The sequence below is a fragment of the Rhinolophus sinicus genome, linkage group LG05 (assembly GCF_036562045.2).
Source record: "Rhinolophus sinicus isolate RSC01 linkage group LG05, ASM3656204v1, whole genome shotgun sequence".
In the NCBI taxonomy this organism is placed as follows: domain Eukaryota; kingdom Metazoa; phylum Chordata; class Mammalia; order Chiroptera; family Rhinolophidae; genus Rhinolophus; species Rhinolophus sinicus.
The window spans coordinates 103,171,239-103,190,799 of NC_133755.1; the positions used below are offsets into that span (position 1 = coordinate 103,171,239).

The following is a 19,561-nucleotide window of genomic DNA, read 5'->3' on the forward strand; positions in this document are numbered from 1 at the left end:
AATTAAGAATAAAATTACCATATCACCCAGCATTCCCTTTGTTGAATATGTACACAAAAATTCTGAAAACATTTATCTGTAAAGATATATGTACCCCTATGTTTATTGCAGCATTATTCATGGTGGCCAAGACATAGAAACAACCAAAGTGTCCTTACATAGATGATTGGATAAAGAAGATGCAGACCTCCCTTCTTGTCATGAATATTTTCCTAGGAGATTCTGTCAATATTATAATTTTTTTTTTTTTTTTTTTTTTGTTAGGGATCCCTAGAAAACTTTATTTTTAACAAGGGCCCCAACAATTCTAGGTTTTGATTAAAAGTACGATTTGGGGAAGCACTTTGAACCTTCATTGTGTATTGCTGACACTAAGATTGTGCGTTATATGTCAGATAACATATACAATAAAATTACAATAAAATTAAATTACAAACCATGTAATTCAACAAAAATTAATGTATTTATATAAAACATTAATAGATACCTAAATACAATATGGTTTTTAAAATGAAATCATGTGTATATAGTTGTATTCATAAAGGTAAGTACACCTATCAAAAGCTATAAGATTAACAGCAAATCTCAATACAGAGGTATTCCTCTGAATTCCATGTTCCACTGAGCATCAGAAACCACCGATCTTTTAGTCCTTTTCTTGTACATTATTCTGTATCCACATTCTCTGTGTCTGATGGATCCCTGGATTTTATTTCATTTTCTCTGTGACATATCATTGGCTGTTGCTTTGGGAGTTGAACGTCCTTCTGGGTGTCCATTGTTAGTCCCCAGTTAGCATGGAGAAACTCATCACACTCCACCCTTCCCAATTGCAGCTTGTCATTGTCTGTAATTTTTAATGTATTAATTCAAATAGACCCCCTGGGAACAGTGGAATTTTCCCAGGTTTTTTTGTTTCCTATTTCTTACTCTTTCCAGGAGAAAGCTCCCAGATTACTTCCACACACTCTGAAAAAGAATGTGTTCTTATATTTAACTTCCCTCAGTGTAAGGATTGTTATTTTTCTGTTCCCAAAGGTGTTTTCTCAGGACTTCAGGCTGTCCAGCAGTCCATCTAGTCCGCTCTACCTATCTAGTCTATGACCACGAAAGTAGCCTCTGGAATAAATGTAGTGTCTTAATTTGAATATTGAGGAAAATTATTGTATAAGCTACATATACTTGGGACACTTTGTAATTGAGAACTTTTAACATGGAGACCAGTTGCAAACTATCTTAGTAACTTGGGCGAAAGGCAAAAGCAGTCATATGAGGCTGGAAAACTTAAAAAAAGACAAGAAAATTAAGCATATTTTGAGAGTGTGCATTTCTAAGAGGTTTACTTACCTATTTTAAAATCAAATTTAGCAAAAACAAATATTTTATAAGTCCTGTTGGTGTCTGCTTGAGATACTAATAGTCGTGATTAAGAATTTTCCTTATGTTTAAGAAATCTGTTATGTTAATTCTGTACAATTCCAGAGAGAATTTGTGTGGTATAGAGATGGTGTATTGCCAATTATAACTTTATTTTTCTATTTCTAAATATCAATTTGATTGATTTTCCTCCTAGCCCTAAAGTGAGGCAATCAAAGGTTAGCAAGGTGTCGACTCTTACATTGGATGATGTTGTGGTGCCTGAGGTAGGGGTCATTGCCAACATAGTTAACAAAGGTTAACAAAGAGCTTGAAGCTCCAGTCAAGTTTAAACCACGGAATGGAAACACAAAAGGGAAACATGACTAACCATTGCCAGCATTTTGCTTAGCTCACTTTCAAAAGATTAAACTCTGTGCCTCAATATCAGTTCTTCTTTGTGCATACTGTTTGCTTGCCTTGGGATTAGAAGGGAAGAAAAAAAGGAATATACAGCACAATGGAGAAGCGTTCCCAGATTTTTGACTAAACAATGTCCCAGGAGTAATGAAGTGAATCACAGCACGAGACTGGATATAAATACAGATACAGCTCTAGAATCCAAAAATAATTGATTTTGGTCTCCTTGTTCCTTTTTATTTTTTTTCCCCCTAGCCAGTTCTGTTAAGAGTGGGTAAAAGAAAAATACTCTACTAACAGACACATAAAAACATGCTCTACATTGCTAATCATCAGATAAATGCAAATTAAAACCACAATTAATTACCTCACACCTGTTATGATGGCTATTATCGAAAACAAAAAAATGTATATAAGTGTTGGTGAAAATGTGAAAAAAAAAGGAACCCTTTTACACTGCTGGTGAGAATGTAAATTGATGCAGCCACTGCAGTGAGCAGTATGGAAGTTTCTCACAAAATTAAAAATAGAAATACTAAATCACTCAGCAATCCCATTTCTGAATATTTATCCAAAGAAATCCAAAACACTAATTCGAAAAAATATTTGCACCTCTATGATCTGCACTATTTACAATAGCCAAGATATGGAAGCAACCTAAATGTCCATCAAATGATGAATGGATAAAGAAGGTATGGCATATATATATATATATATATATACGTATACACACAGAGGGTGCCAAAAAATGTATATATATTTTAAGAAAGGAAAAAATCTGTATTAAAATTATAATATTCAATATATACTAATAACAAACGGTGAATACAAGTCACGTTTGACTTCTGCAATTACCAGAGGTGTTCAAAGTGGTTACCATCAACATAATTTTAATAGTTTTTTTCCTTTCTTAAAATTTATATACATTTTTTTGGCTCTCTATGTGTGTGTGTGTATATATATATATATATATATATATATATATATATTTATATGTGTTCTTACATTCTTATATATATATATATATATGTGTGTGTGTTCTTACATTTATATATATATATATATATATATATATAATAAATAGATTATTACTCAGCAATCAAAAAGAATGAAATCTTGCAAATTGAGACAACATGGGTGGACCAAGAGGGTATTTTGCTAATTGGAATATGTTAGAAAGAGAAAGACAAAGACGGTATGATTTAATTTATATGTGGAATCTAAAAAAATGAAACAAATGAACAAAAAACGAAACAGAAACAGGCTTACACATATAGGAAACAAAGTGGTGTTTTCCAAATGGTGTAGGGTTTGAGCTGGAATAGGTAAACGGGATTATGAAGTACAAACTTCCAGTTATGGGCATGCAATGCACAGCATAGGAAATAGAGTCAATAGTAATGTAGTAACTTTGTATGGTGACAGATGGTAACTAGACTTATTGTGGTGATCATTTCATAATGTGTATAAATATTGAATCACTATGATACACACCTGAAACTAATAGGATATTTTATGCCAATTATACTTCAATTTTAAAAAAGAAAAACAATCTATTTACATTATGTTTAGCAAATGCCAAAACATCTGTTCAAATAAGATTTTTAAGTAATTCCATATGTTTTAACTTCATTGTAAAATATTTCTTTTGTTTTGTTTCCAAGCGTATGATTCACTTTTCTACACAGTATGATAGCTTAATAAATGTTATAGGATAGTGATTCACCTTTGACACACACTATTATAAAGGATGATATAAACTACAAAATTGTCTTTATTAATATTTTATAATTTAATATTTTACAAATATTTATTGAGTTCCTCCTATATGCCAAATATATACAAGGCCTTGGATATACAATAGTGACAAAATAAATCAGTCCCTGACTTCTTAGAATTGTAGTCTAATGTGCAATTTATATGTGTATTTATCCTATAGGGTAATCTGTGGAGGGAAGCAAATTTTGCTATAGGAGCTTAGCCTAGAGAAGCCTAATCTGTATCCGCAGATCAGTCGCAATTTTCAGTATTAAGAAACACACTGTCTGCTGAGGAAAACAATATATAATAAAATTTGAATGAATCCTAGCTTTTCAATAAGATCTTACCACTTACAAGGTGATATTCAAATATGGCTGTAAAGGAAAGGAAAAGATTTGCACAGATATGTAATTATATATTGTTAACCATTAATGATTACTTACTTGTTGATTTTGTTTCTGGATTTATTTTTAGTTGGAATACTGTAATGTTTATAATCGAACATCATACCTCTAACCTCTTGAATATGGTAATTTATTGCCTTCAATTCCACTTACTAAACATTCGTTCAACTCTTCCTATGTGCCAGGCACATACATGTTCAGTGCTGAGGCAACAAATCCAGGTATCCCCGCTTTTGGAAGTTTGTTTTACATCACTTTACTTTAACGAAAGACCTGTATTTGCACCTGTTTTTGCTAACAGAAAAAAAAAAAATCTGAGGCGAATTTTCACTTTTATGAAAAAAGGTGAAAAGAGAAAATAGCACTGAGTTTGTTTTGCGGCAGCCATTATGAGGCAGTGTGCCCCTCCCTCCCCAGCTGCAAGAGTGACTCTGCCAAGCTCCTTCACTGGAAGCACACTCAGCCTCTTAGCATCAAGCGGCCATAGCTTTGACCTGGGTCTGTGAGCATCTGTACTCTATCTCAGTTTATTTTGTACATGCATTAACAAGATGTGTCCTAAGGTAAACACTTCTTTGTTTTATGCCATTTTGGCTTACAAAAGAGAGAATGCATGCTCTACATACTTTCTCATGATAGAGAGGGAAATCCCGTATATCACCTAATATGCATGTGGACTTCTAATTGTCTTCTAAACAATTCTTGGTTTCAGTAATAAATATTTAGTCAATACTAAAACACATGCTAAACTAAGATGTTAATTCTGTCTATTGAGTCAGTGAAAGCAGTCAATTCATAGTACTTGCTACAGTTAGATTTATAGCAAAGAAAAAGACCTATAGTGATAAATTAGGAAAATGTAATTAATTTAGTTTACTTATTTCAATAATAGATTTAGAAATTATTATAGCATCTATAGAATGCCATCTACTTGTTGCTTATAAGCCAATTATTAATGAAATTTACAGTTGAGTGTTGGTATTTTTGCTTATTTATATTCAACTGTGAAAGAGCAACAAAGGTTAAACACAAACATAGACACACACACACACACACACACACACACACAGTAATTAACTAATTACTTGAAGACTACCTTATGAAGCTCTTCCTAAACTTCAATATCTCATTGACAGTCTCATAATCTTCGTAACTCTCTTTAAGTCACATAAAGCCTAGTACCAATGCTGAATTTTGGCATTAGAACCCTGTTCTAGTGGTTTAAAGATGACTGGATCTGTGGACATCAAAAAATTAAGCAAGACATTAGAAATTCCATTGCCCTGATAAGATTCTGATTATTTATTTAGCACCTCTGAGAGTTATCGTAGGATGCCCTTCCTTAGGTTGCTGCCTTAATAGAATCCTAAGACGTGAAAACAGAAAATGCCAGTTGTAATGAAGGGATGGGGCTCTTGCTAGCCCAGTAATAAATATAGCGCACATCTCCTCCATTCTTATTCTATCTGCTACAGGAAACAGCTATGGTATGATAGAGCAGTAGATGTGCACTCAATAAGGTTTTTCTTATTCAGTTAGTCAACTTTGATACATGAATTATCCTGACTTGCAAAAATGTTAAAACAGTATAATAGCTATTTTGCCTAGATTACAGGGCTATTGTGAAGATTAAATGAGCTCAGCTATGTGATTGCATGTGGTAATTTGTCAAGTGTAATACAAATGCAAGGTATTGTTATTATTTCTTTTCTCATGGAAACCTCGTCATTGCTTTGTAGCTAATGTTGATTTATATTACATTGTCCACAATCTCAGTACCTGCTCCTCCAAAATTAATGCAGATCCTCTACCAACAAAAGTGTACATTACATTATTTTCACTCATATTATGAATCATATGTATTGATAATAGTGGCTTGGCAATGCAGTAAAATCTGTCAGTCTATATGGTGAGCCATCCTTTACATCTAAGATATGTGCCCGAATCTCCAGGGCTGACATGTACCTTTAAAAAGCCCCAACTTCAGTGTCATCACCACATCTGCTCCCCAGGGGCAGGCACTGTGGAAGAGACTGAAATGATTTGACTTTAGGTCCCTTCTATTCCCTTAGTATGACCAATTGTCAGTCCACAAATAGATGGCAGAAGCAAATTCACTCCATGTATACCTTTGTGTCATCTTTCTTTTGGAATTAGGAGCAGAGGAGTTAAAAATTCAAGATAATTTTGTCTGAGTCTAGTTCATGACATAATACTATGTAAATTACCCAAATTTCAGTTTTTCCAAAACCTTTAGATCCTGTTGAGATTACCTTTCTCTGTCTTAATTTGGGAAAGAGAAGGGCTATCTCACAATTCTTTTCCTCCAATCCACCAGGCAGAGTTGCTCCTCAAAAACAAATGCTCTCTCCTCCAATGCAAGCTAAGCCAGGAGGTCCACACTCATCATTTGGTTCGCTCTCGCTCCTCACCACTTCTTGTAACATGCACATGCACACACATGTCTGTTTCCACCTTTTGGCTGTTATGAATAAGTCTGCTATGAACATTTGTGTGCAAGTTTTTGTGTGGACATATGTCTTCATTTCTCCTGGGTACAAACCAAGGAGTAGAATTGCTGGGTCCTATGGTAACTATATGTTTAATTGTTTGAGGAACTGTCAATCTGTCTTCCAAAGTGGCTGCACCATATTGTATTCCCAAAGCAGTGAGTGAGGGTTGCAATCTCTCCATATCTTTGCCAATAATAGTTATTATCTGACTTTTTTTATTATAGCCACCTTAGTGGATGTGAAGTAGCATCCCCTTGTGATTTTGCTTTACATTTCCTTGATGACTAATGATATCAAAATATCTTTGCATATGCTTATTTACTATGTGCATGTTATCTTTGGATAAATGACAATTTATGTCTTTTATTCATTTTTAATTATTTTGTTTGTCTTTTCATTATTGAGTTATTAGAGTTCTTTGTATATCCTATATACAAGTTCCTTATCAAATATATGATTTGCAAATATTTTTTCTCATTCTGTATGTTGTATTTTAACATTCTTGATGATTCTTGTGACCTTTGAAGCACAAAAGTTTTAATTTTGATGAAGTCCAATTTATCTATTTTTTATTGTTGTTGTTGCTTGTACAGTACTTGTGATGTGATGTCTAGGAATCCTTGCCAATTCCAAGGTCATGTAGATTTATTCCTTTGTGTTTTTTTTAATAAGAGTTTTATAGCTTTAGCTTTTAATTCTTATACATCGCTTTACTTGGGTCTTTAAGAGTAGTTATCTCTTTTATTGTTCAGGTCTTGTCTCAAAAAAAAAAAAATCATGTCTTCAGAAAGGTTTTCACTGACCATTCAATCTAATGTTAACTTTCCTTTCCACATATTTCTCTATCATAATACCATAATGATTTCATTCCTAGCAGCTTTGATAATCAGAAGTTACACTATTTATTTTATATTTGTTTATTTATTCATTCATTCATTTGTTGATTATTTTTGTTCCTTCCTTTCTTTCAGTTATTTATTTACTTACTCGCTTGTTTACTTATTGTGAATTTCTACCCACTAGAATATAATTTCTCAAAATTCTGTGTTACTGCTTGGTTAGTACTGCTATTACTTTTTAGGTGCTCAATAAATAATACACTAACAAATGCCAAGTGATAAAAAGGAAAATTTCTGCCACGTTCCAAATCAGAGACAGGGGAGAATTCCTAGTGAGTCTAATAGTGAGTAGGTGAGTACATGGCTTGTGTTGATATGTTGACATATTTATCTATTAGTCAACTATTCAAATGTTGGATTCTACTTGTATTCACAGTTCAAATTAAGGCATTGGGATCAGTATCCAAACACAACTTTAGGAAAAAGAAATATGTAAGTAGCAAAGATCAAGGTACAATAGGTATTCATTCTCTTAGATTAACTCTCTAAGAGTTAAAAAAAAAAAAAAAAAACCACCACAGTTAATTGGAAAGCTAATTTGATATCCAGAAAATGAGGCTGATATTTAAAAATCACCTTGACACTATTGATCTAGTCACAAAAGGTCAACTATTTGAATGTACAAGTGATTTACACAAATTAAGTGCATTTAAATGCATCACAAACTGAAATAATTTTCACATTTTGGTGTGTATACCCCTAGAATTTTAATTTAAAATATAAACTATTTATGAAACTGACCTTTGAATACTAAATCTTTTTTTTTTTTTTTTTTTTTTTGAGAACTTTAGAAAGTTTCTACCTTTTGGGAATGTTACTGCAAGTACTTCCCTTTGATCCCTCACAAAATCATACCATTCTGTGAGGACTATCAATCTCCAGGTCCATCATTTGTGACGTTTTGGAATTATTTTTTATTATGTTTTATTGTACCATGCCTGTATATCGCTCCATCCACTATCAATTTATGTATTTTATTTTCCTGATGTTTCCACTACAGTATTTTCAGAATCATTTTTAGCTTTTGAATGCCAGGTGTTTGAAATTAATTCTACCTCCTTGGATAGAATTTGAAGTTCTCTCATGAAATATGCCTAATTTTTGTGTGTGTTAATAAAGGTTAATGACTTTACTATCTGTTTGACTTGCCAGGACCAGTCCTCCTTTGCCCATTCTACGTCTTCAATCTAGAATACATCTTAACTTCCCTCTCTTAATAAACCCCACTTTGATTTTATGGCTTTTGTTAGTTCTGGCCTCCTCAGCCTCAGCCCTTATCAGTTCCACACAGCTAGAATCAGAGATATTTTAATATAAAGGCTCAGTCTCCTTTTCTTCACTATTACAATCCCAAAAAGTGTCAAAATGGAATATCATTAGTTTCAAAATAGTATTAAAAAAATAGGAGACATTTAAGCATGATTTTACGTGGAAAAGAAGGAACTAGAAAAGAAATCAATTTAGCTTACAGGTAAGAAAGAGAAGGATTCAAATCAAAGTATATTCAGGGAGACAGAAGCAATAAAGAAATGGTGTGACGGTAGTGGTAATAGTATTTTAACAGTAATAAGGAGGTAAGATACATTTTTCACTGTGGTAAAAAGAAAGAAGACTGTATGTTTAAATTAAGAGAGACATTGGGGATGTGAGAAAGTTACAGAAACTCTTGTCAAAGTTATAAAGCTTAGAAGCCCTGATGTGAGAAATATACAAAATATTAAAGTGGAGAAGATAATATGTGTCAAGCCAAAATGAGAAATATTTTAAGGTTGGTGTCAGCTTCTGAAGGATCTCCAAAATTAGGCTTGCCACATTGATTATGGACACAGAGAAAACTGTACTTTACTCTTGTAATTGACTCTGTTGGCCTAGAGAAGCTAGGTCATCGTACAAGCCTCAGTGTTCTCATCTGTTGATTGAGTTTTGTGTGGACTGAGTGAGGTAATATATGTGAGGTACTTAGCACAATGTTTGGGACATGGTAGGTACATGTGGATGTTGCTGCCATTATTAATCAGACAATTATCTGAAATGCTGACACTTCCCTGAAACATTTCACAGTTATTTTGATGAGGTCATGAAGAATTCAGCAAACATAATTTAAAATATTTCACAGAAAATATTACCCACCTGACAAGAGATAGACAAATAAAGATACATGCTATAGTTTATAATTTTGCAGTAATACCTGGGTGCCAAAAAAATGTATACAAGTGGATGCTTTGGTCAACATTGCTCAAGCAGTAGTTTGCCATAATCAGAAGGGTCTGGATGCTGATTGTAACCTCTGCAAGCACCTCTTGTAATTTCAGAAGTCAAATGTGACTTCTATTCATCTTTTGTTATCGGTATATATAGAGTATTACAATTTTAATAGTTTACTTTCCTTAAAATGTGTATACATTTTTTTTTGGGCACCCTCTGTATTTAAAAGTGACTCAAGGATTTTCATTCTAATTGCCATTGCCTGACAATTATATGTAAGATCTATTCACTTACAGTATTGTTTGTCAGAGAATATGTTTGTTGAAATTTAGAGAAAATGTTTGTTGAAATGTTTGTTCACATTCTAAGTTGTTTTTTTTAAATAAAAATAAAAAATATGTATGCAGGATATCTTTATGACAAATGGATTATGCACATAATGTCAAGCCAAGGAAGATTAATGAATTTTTAAAATGAATGATTTTGAAATTTTGTTATGTTGAGGCAGTGTGATTCAATAGGCCATGGGCATTACCAACAAGGATATCAAGAAAATAAAATAGTTTATGTCCCAGAGAGAAGAGCACTACAAATTGATAAATATGTTCTGTGAATTATCCAAATGCTGAAAGCATTATGCTTAGGCTCAAAATTAGTTTTAATGTTACCAAAAACTCTGCAGTAAGATGCATCAATTTATTCAAAAAGGATGGAATAAACAGATGTGTCTGACAGAAGAAGACAGTAGGTATTGAATGGAGAGAACTTGTAACCAGGAGCCTCAATCAGGAAGCCATACCCAAGACTGAAATAATGAATCCTCAAATGTCTAGGAGAAAATTCTTTTTTAACACTTAAAAACACATATATCTCCAACCATTTTTTGTCTATTCTGGACCTAAGAGTCTATCAAAGCTAATGAGGAAATGAATGTGTTCGTCTGTGAGAAATTATAGGATATTTTGAATGATATAGGTTTTCTACTGACAGTAAAGTCGATAATTTTATTACACATGATTACACTCCTTGTGCACCTCTTCATAACCTGTTCACTCGACCTCTCACTCCAGCTACTGCTCCAGCTAATGCCAAAGTCTTACCTAATTTCTTGTAGGGTCAATCTATTAATAACAGCACCTCACCTGAGCCTGCATAGGTCCTCTCACTTCCTGTCCCAGTCTCTTAGGAACACATTTGGAACTCACTGGGGTGTTAGCCAGGGTGGCTACCCTAAACCAATAGGCAATGGAAATAAATTCTGAGACTCCTCAGAAGGTCTTATGAGATTGAGTACCCATCACTCAGGGCATAGGGCACCTCAGTAGACACATGCTATGTTCTTCTGGTTTCTTATCTGTCCGTCACTCTTGCATCTGAAGATTATATTATCTAATAAGCTACACACAAGCTGCTGTCTCAGGCTCTGCTTTGGGGGAACCTAGGTTTAGACAGAGCAGTTTTTTCTTCCTTTGATGTAAGATGTTGTCTTTTTTATTCTTTATCTTTTTCAGAAAATGATTGAAGTTTGTTTGCCCAAGTGGTTGTACATCTCTACCCATTTCATTTGATTGGGACATTTGTTTAAAAAGGCAAATAATAGAAAATAAAGTTGATTTAAATATATTTTAGAAGGAAAAAACAACAACAACTAGTACCAATGTTCCTTTGTGTGACCGTAAATTTAAACCACAGTTCATGCATGACAGTTAGTTTTATGTGCCATCTTGATACAGTACCCAGTTATACAATCACACACCAATCTAGGTGTTTCTGTGAAGGTATTTTGTAAAAGTGGTTAACATCTACAATCACCTGACCTCAAGTAAAGATTACCCTGGATAATGTGCATAGGTTTCATCTAGTCAGTTGAAAGGCTTTGAAAGCAACAAAGTTTTCTGAAAAATGAAATTCTGCCTCAAGATTGTAGCATCAACTGCTGCCCAAGTCCTTCCAGCCTCCTGGCCTGCCCTATTTCAGATTTTTCAGGTCCCATAATGTCATGAGCCAATTTCTTGAAATAACACTTTCTCTGTCTCTAATTCTATGCATATGTATATGTGTGTGTATGTGTATGTGTATTTGTATATGTATATTATATATGTATTATATGTGTATGTGCATTTGTATATATATATATGTATATTATATGTATGTGTGTGTATGTGTATATATATATATGCATACATGCATATATATATATATATATATATATATATATATATATGCATGTATGTATGTATTTTTTTGTCTTTTTTTGTAAAAGTATATCCTACTGGTTCTGTTTTCCTGGAAAACCCTGACTGACACATCATGTAATATTCTAAAGTTATCATATTGTATAATACTTAAAATGAAGGAAAAAAATTTGCCATCAACTTTACAATGACTAAAGAAATATGAGAAAAAAACAAGTCTTCTTTACCGAAGATTTCCAAATCGTAATTATAAATACATCACCTCCGGGAGGGTGGGTTGGGCTTAATGACTTGCTTTTAAAGAGTTGAATAGAGAAAGAGAAAAACAATAGTGTTAGAATGGAGAATCCTAGCAAATACTATCTTAACCATGTGATGAAGTTTAGCATCATCTGTAATATGATGTGGATAGCATGTAGCCTCAATGTGATGTGGAAAAAAAAAAGCACTTGACCTCTGTGCTATTCTTCCCTGAAAGCCTATAACCCCAGAATGACCATAAGATAAACATCAGATAAACTCTGATGCGGGAACATTCTACAGGACACATGTATAGGACTCCTCAAAACTGCCAAAGCCTTGAAAAAACAAGGTAAGACTTAGAAAACATCACAGACCAGAGAAGGTGGGGGGGCATAACAATTAAATGCAGTGTGGTACCTTGAATTTAATACTGGAACAGAAAGAGAACATTAATGGGAAAACTGGTAAAATTCAAATAAAGTCCAGAGTTCATTTAATAGTAATGTAGCAATATCATTTCTTCTGAAAACTGTACTTTAGTAAGATAAGATGTTAACATGGGGGATGTGAGGTTTATGGAAATTTTACTATTTTTGCAAATTTCTGTAAGTCTAAAATTATCCCAAACTAAAAATTTGCTTTAAAAAATGAAAATATTTACTTACATTCACTATTTTACTAAGTGAACACAATATATAATAAATTTGAGAAGCATTTCTGACATAAATGTTTTGAAAAAATTTTAGTGGATGAAATATTTTTAGTTAATAAGAAAAACACTAGTAATTTAATAATTATGAAAGTTATAATGTAAATAGGGAGACAAAACCTTCATATAAAAGCCCAATTTGACATTAGCTAAGTCATAATTTTTCTACTTTTAGAGTTTTCTACTTTAGAAAAATTCTAAAGGTATTCAAATCAGGGCAAATACCACATAGTATATATTGTGACTTTTTCCCTCTCATTTTATCTCAATTCACTCTGGAAATTAAGTTCTAACTTAAAATTTTATGGATGATCATCTAAATTTTGTTATATTATTCATAATAATACAAAAATGATCTGTAAACAAACCTGATATTTTTGACATATTTGTGCTAAATTTGGGTTACAAAATATCAGTTGCAACAAATATGTATTTTGATATCAAAAGCAGATTATTGGAAATAAAGTAAGCAAAACATAAAATGTAGTAAAATAATAGCCTCTATGTTTACATCATTGATATTTCAACGTGCATTAGCAAATCATTATATTTCCCTTCTATAATGTTGTCGATACCCATCCTTTAATTAGTTATTTCTTTACATAACTTTCTTACATTTAGATAGCTATCCTATATTTATATAATTTCATGCTATCACAACAGTTGCACATCTTCTGATAAAATATATTTTTCTATACTAATCATTCTTTCTTCTTAAGTATTCTATATATTATTAGTAAGAAGTTATAAAGTGTATTCTATTCTCTGTGTTACCTAATGTTACATGTTCCCAAGTTGGTTGTTTAGGATGATGTTTGGCTGAATATAGCAAAAAAATCTGTTCCACAATAGGGGCATAAATAAGATGAAAATCTCTCATGTTAAGAAAGCATGGAGATAGGCGTTCCAGGTATGTTACTACTGCTTCATGTAGTCATCAGAGACTGTTCTAAATCTCTATAATAGACAGTCTCTGCAGTAAACAATTTAATATTACCCAAAGAGAGCTCTGGCCTTTTTCTTTGACTCCTGGGAGGTAATTTAAAGCTCTTAAAACACGCTGCCTGATAAAAATGTCTTTGTTCACCTCAGGGCTTTGAGTCAGTCATATGTAACAATGTAATTTAGGGTGAGAGTTTTGGGCCACAACAAGAATGTGATTTAGGTTCGGGACGTTGGGCCAGACCAGATAGTGATTTAAGATGGGGACTTTGGGTTATGTGTTATCACTGACTTCCAGGGGAGTTGGAGACTCAAGTCCGCCACATGGGTGTTCAAAAAGGTTTACATGACTGAATCTCTAAAAAGACGCCAAACATCAAGGTTCTGGTGAATTTCCTGGTTGACAATACTCTATGCATATTGTCACACATCAGTGCTAAGAAATTAATTGTATCTACAACTCCATCAGGACAAGACAAAAAACTGGCAGTTGGAAGATAGAAGCTCTGTGTTTGGGAGTTTCCTGAGCTCTGTCCTATGTGCCTCTTCCTTTGGCTGATTTTTGTCTGTTTTTAATTATAATATGCCATAACCATGAGCTTTTAGTGAGGTCTGTGAGTCCGTCTAGCAAATTATCGAACCTAAGAGTGGACTTTGAGTCTCCTGAATTTGCAACTGGTGTCAGAAGTGAATGTTCTTATGGACTATTCCATCCACTGTGACAGGGACCCAAGTTCTAGTTTTTCTTCTACCCAAGCATATGCCTCTATCTTCTAGGTTACTTTAGCCCAAGATGGTTGTTGGAATCCCAGATATTATATCATCATTAAACACTGAAAGAAGCATAAAATGTATAAGTGTGAGTGGCTGTCTCTCCAAGCTTAAGTAAACTTTCTCTAAGAAGCATTTCCAGAAATTACAAATAGCATCTAGTTACAATTCTAGTTACAACTTAAGCACATGACACATTTATCTGTAATGGAATTTGGGAAGTCTTTTGATTCAGTGACAATGTACCCAGTAAAAAAAAAAAAAAATCAAAACTCTGTTACTTAGGAAGGAAAGAAGAATGAAGTCTAAATTAGACAACTACTGATTTCTGGCACATGATTCATAAACTGTATACTTAATGTAACATAAGCAATATGTGCAAATGATCTCTGAGGAATGAAAATTATTTTTAATATCATGTTGATTATGGAAATAAAATATTTGTTAGACATCTGGTTTTAAAAATCAATTATGTGAAATTACCCAAAATTGGGTAATTTCTATGTCCACATAGACTCATACATAAATCATCACAGTATTATTCATAATGGCCAAAAACTTGAAACAATTCAAATTTCTGTCTACTAGTGAATAGATGTTTTTAAAATATGGTAAATCTGCACAATGGAATACTATTTATCAATGAAAGGGAACAAACTACGATACATACCGTAGCATGGATAGACCTCAAATCATTATGCTAAGTGAAAGAAGCCAGATTAAAAAAAATATGTAGTGAATGAGTTCATTTATAAATGTCCAGACAAGGCAAATATATAGAAACAGAAAGCAAACTGCAGAAGGACATCAGGAAATTTTTGGAACTAATAGACATATCCTAAAGTTGCATGGTGATGATTATACAATTTAATACATTTACTGAAAATCATGGCATTGCATTCTTACAATGAATGCATTTTACTGTATATAAATTTCTATATCAATAAAATTATTTCAAAATAAATAACTTATGTGAGCTTCCAGGGAAGTGTGAAAGTGTCGCCCTAGCCAAAGCACAGCTCTGTGAAAGTGAGTGTTTTGTGTCAGCTTTGTGCAGTGATTCTCAAGTGCAGCCTGAGGATGCCTCTCCATTAGTATTACATAATGAACTTTGTTACAGATGTTCTTAAGCATCTAAAGTTGGAGCAAGATCATTTTCACTTTAATAGTTCTTCAAGTGATTGCTTTTCACGCTAACAATTGAGAGCCCCTAGTCAAAAGAGATACATAATTCAGGTTAATGACATAGTATATTAAGGATTTGGGCTATGGATAAGTGGAAAGTTGGATATTTTTAAGCTCAACTAGGATTTCATTACATCATGTGCTATAACTTGTATCAACTATTGAAAGACAATTATAAATTTATTCATAGCAATAAAAATAAATTTCTTTCAAGTTTCAAAACCAAAATACCTTATAAAATAATACAAACCTGTAGCAAAAGGTAAAGGCCTCACATGTAATAAATATTCTTGATTTAATTAAGAAAGACTGAGAAATGGAAGGAAGGAATTTGTGGGGGGCCTGGATAGGATTTGACTATAACATATCAAAGGGGAATTTGTTAAAGTTGTTGACATAGTTCTATCTTCAAGTTCAGAAATATAATTTGAAGTTTCTAAAGTAGCAAAACAAGTTAAGGACAATACAAATTAATACTAATTTTGTCTGAGCCCAAGGGAGAATGATATGGGGTAGTTTCAGACTAGAAAGTTAATTTAATAAAGGCTAGCAAGTCATAGTATCGATGTTGTCTTAGTATTAGGTACAAAATCTCTTTAAAAGGCAAAAAAAAAAAAAAAAAAAAAGAAGAAGAAGAAGAAAAAGGAAAAGAAAAAAAAAAAAAGCATCATTTTTGGAGAGACATTTGCCAGTTCAAAGAAAGAAGAGAATACAGATTGTGAAATGTAATAACCATGATCTAACTCTGAATGACTGAACGGACAATAGTAATTTACAAAGTCATAAACTGTGGGATAGAGTTAAAAAAGCTTTGGGGAGAAAAATAATTATTTCTCAAAGAAAATCAATGACAACTGGGGTTCCTATTTTTTCCATTGCAAAGTCCACATTATTCTGGAGAACAGAGCAAATGACAAGCAATTCCTTAGAATGGAAAACTTGTCACTTAAAAAGTTCTTTGCTTGAAAGTGCAATTAGTGAAAGGTTAATTATTACCTCAAGGTGAAACTGAGAAACTTTAAGTCTTCAGCAAAGTCACCTAAAATTATCTGGATTCAAATTCTTGATAACAATAAGAACTTGGACAAGTAATTTTATATCTTTGTTTATAGTTCTTCATTCTGTAAAATGGGGTTGGTAACACTACCTCAAATGATTTTGTGAGGATAAAATTGGATGACAGATGCAAAGTACTCAGCCCAATGTCTGGCACATAAGCCTTCAACAAATGTTGTGATGTATTATATATTTTATATATAATACATTATAATATAGAATTATGTTATAATTAATTATATTATATATTAATATATATGTATTATATATGATGTTATGCATATTATATATTATATGTATTACATTATATATGTTATATATAATACATATATTGTATATGATTATAGGTTATATAATGTAATCTACATATTATGTATTTTTATATATTATATATCACCAGCATTATACTTATTATGACTGTTTTTGTTCTAAAAGGGCAGTTTTTTTTAAAGAAAATTAGTTCAAAAGAAAAGGCAACCACAATTTCATTCACCAAATTCCAAGATATTAGAAATACGGGTCATTCCTTTGACATTAGTTTGAGAATGGTTTATCTTTGAGCAACTCTGACTGTCAATAGTTTCCAGCACTGCTGATTCATATTTCTCTCTGCTTTTACTCACACTTTTTCCTCTGCCTGAAATTTCCATTTCTTCGTCCATCTCTCCTCTTTTCAAACTGCCTAAGTTTACTTCAGATGTTCTTACAGCCTTTAGTTCTGCCTGAAAGCCCTCTCCAACCCCATTAACGCAGGTTAAGTGCTCCTCTTTAGGGCTCCTATAATACTTTTTGTGTAAAATTGCCATTGTTTCATTACACTATTTTATAATAGTGTTTATGTTAGCTAACTTTCTTAAGACAGGTGGCTATTATGTCTGTATAACATTGCTCAGAATAGAGGCTGGTTTATCATAGGTACTGGTAGATATTATCGGATTTGATTGGCTTGAATCAATATGTGGAATCTGTTAAACCATGGTACAAGATGAAAAAATTAGGTTCAAGGAGGATTTGAAAAATACATAGGCGAATGATTTATAATTACTTACAAGAAATAAAGTGATAATATTGATATATTTACATATTATTGTCATGAAGAATTATTGCCCTCCGGGCAAAGGTTCCCGCCATCAATGGGTGTAGAACATTTAATTAGATAAACCATGAGTAATTCTCATCTTAGTATTTCTTATGTCTGATGTAACTTTGTGCTCCTTTATTTTCTCTCTAATACTTTCTCATTCATTAGCCAGAACCAGTAATATTCAAACAAAAGCACCTAGGATTAAATAACCTGTGACTGTTTATAAAATAAACATTTACTTTGATAAAGTTTTATTGTACCAGAAATTATTCTTGCTCTTATAACTTTTAGTCCATTCATATTTGAAATATGAATTATATCCAACAAAACTTGAAACTTACAAAGTGACATCACTCAAAGGAGTCTTACTTTTAGTACTAATTTGCATAGCAAACCTCAGGTTTTCTTCTTTATAACAATTCTTTCTGAAACATTTTCTATTTAATTGTTAAAAACAATTCTATCTATATTAACTTTAAACCAATTACACATATTTCTTGATTATAGCAAAGGTAACTACAATGTGGTCCTGCCTTTATGTAATGTCTGACCTAGAGGGAGAGGCATTTATTCATTGACGTAATATTTTTATCCCTGAAAAAAGGGTTTGAAGTCCTCAAAGGAAGACATTTATACCAAATAATAATAAGAATAAATAACAATTGAAATAGTTTCAAGGCAAGGGGGAGACAAACAAGCAATTAAATATGATACAAGAGAAGAATGAAACAATACCATAATATGCTAGGTGGCATTTGGATACAGAACAGGAAATATTTCCTCCAAGGTAGAAAGAGATGAGGGAAGACTTCTTGGAAGAGATGGGATTTAATTTAAATTCTATAGACAAGAAAACATTTATAAATGGATAAAGACATAACAGATCAAAGGAATACCTACAAAATCACAAAATTATTGTAAATGAGTATTTTGGTGATATAGGTGTGTAGTGTGCATGGAAAGTATGTTAATAAATGTAAACCTGGGGAGGCCGACTGGAATTACATATTGGAAAATCTCTGGCACATGTTAATGAGTTCAGGGACAAAAGATAAAAAAGAAAACTTTTCAGTAGGATGTGACATGAGAACTTAGGTTATTTTAAAAGAGAAAGACCTGGAACAAGAAAGAACAGTTAGAGATCTATGGTAACAGTCAAGGTCAGAAAAAAATGGGACTCAGAACTGGATCACTGGCCATATTTTTTAAGAGTCGGAGCTGCATTTTCTAACATTTTATAGAACCTGACACACTGCCTTGCATTCAATCAGTGCTTAAAGATTATTTGTTGATAGAAGGATATAATTTCAAGAAATTTTGTCTTGTCCTAGTTCTTTATTCTCTTTTCTTTCAGTATATGACAGGAATTACTTCATGATGTGATAAATTAACTTTCAATATCTTCATAATTTCAAGAATAAGAATTGATTCCTGAAAAATATGATTAACTCGTATACATTATTGAAAGAATGGGCTGCCCATATAATTTTGAATACAATATTTATATTGTTAACTCAAAAAGCTGAAAGTATCATAGAGAAGTAATTTACTCTAGTTGCTAGACTTTTAGAAAGACAAACTAACCAACGGAATAATGCCAATAACATGTTTCAAAAAATGAAGATTATTAGCCTCATTTGTTGGTAAATATTAAAAAAATACAGGAATCACAATACTGAATAATTGACTGCAAATAATTTTTTCTGAGTATAGCATATAATCCCATTTCTTTTTCTATTTCCATTTTTTCTATTTTTGTCTATTTACCTATTATTAAGCAAACAAACAAACTTTGTAGTACATAAAATCCAAGCATTT

The 19,561-nt window shown here is 32.4% G+C and overlaps 1 pseudogene; it reads right to left on the minus strand.

The window, feature by feature from the left end:
• Positions 1–585: 585 nt before the first annotated feature.
• LOC109450877 (DNA-directed RNA polymerases I, II, and III subunit RPABC4) lies at positions 586–779 on the minus strand (annotated as a pseudogene).
• Positions 780–19,561: the final 18,782 nt, after the last annotated feature.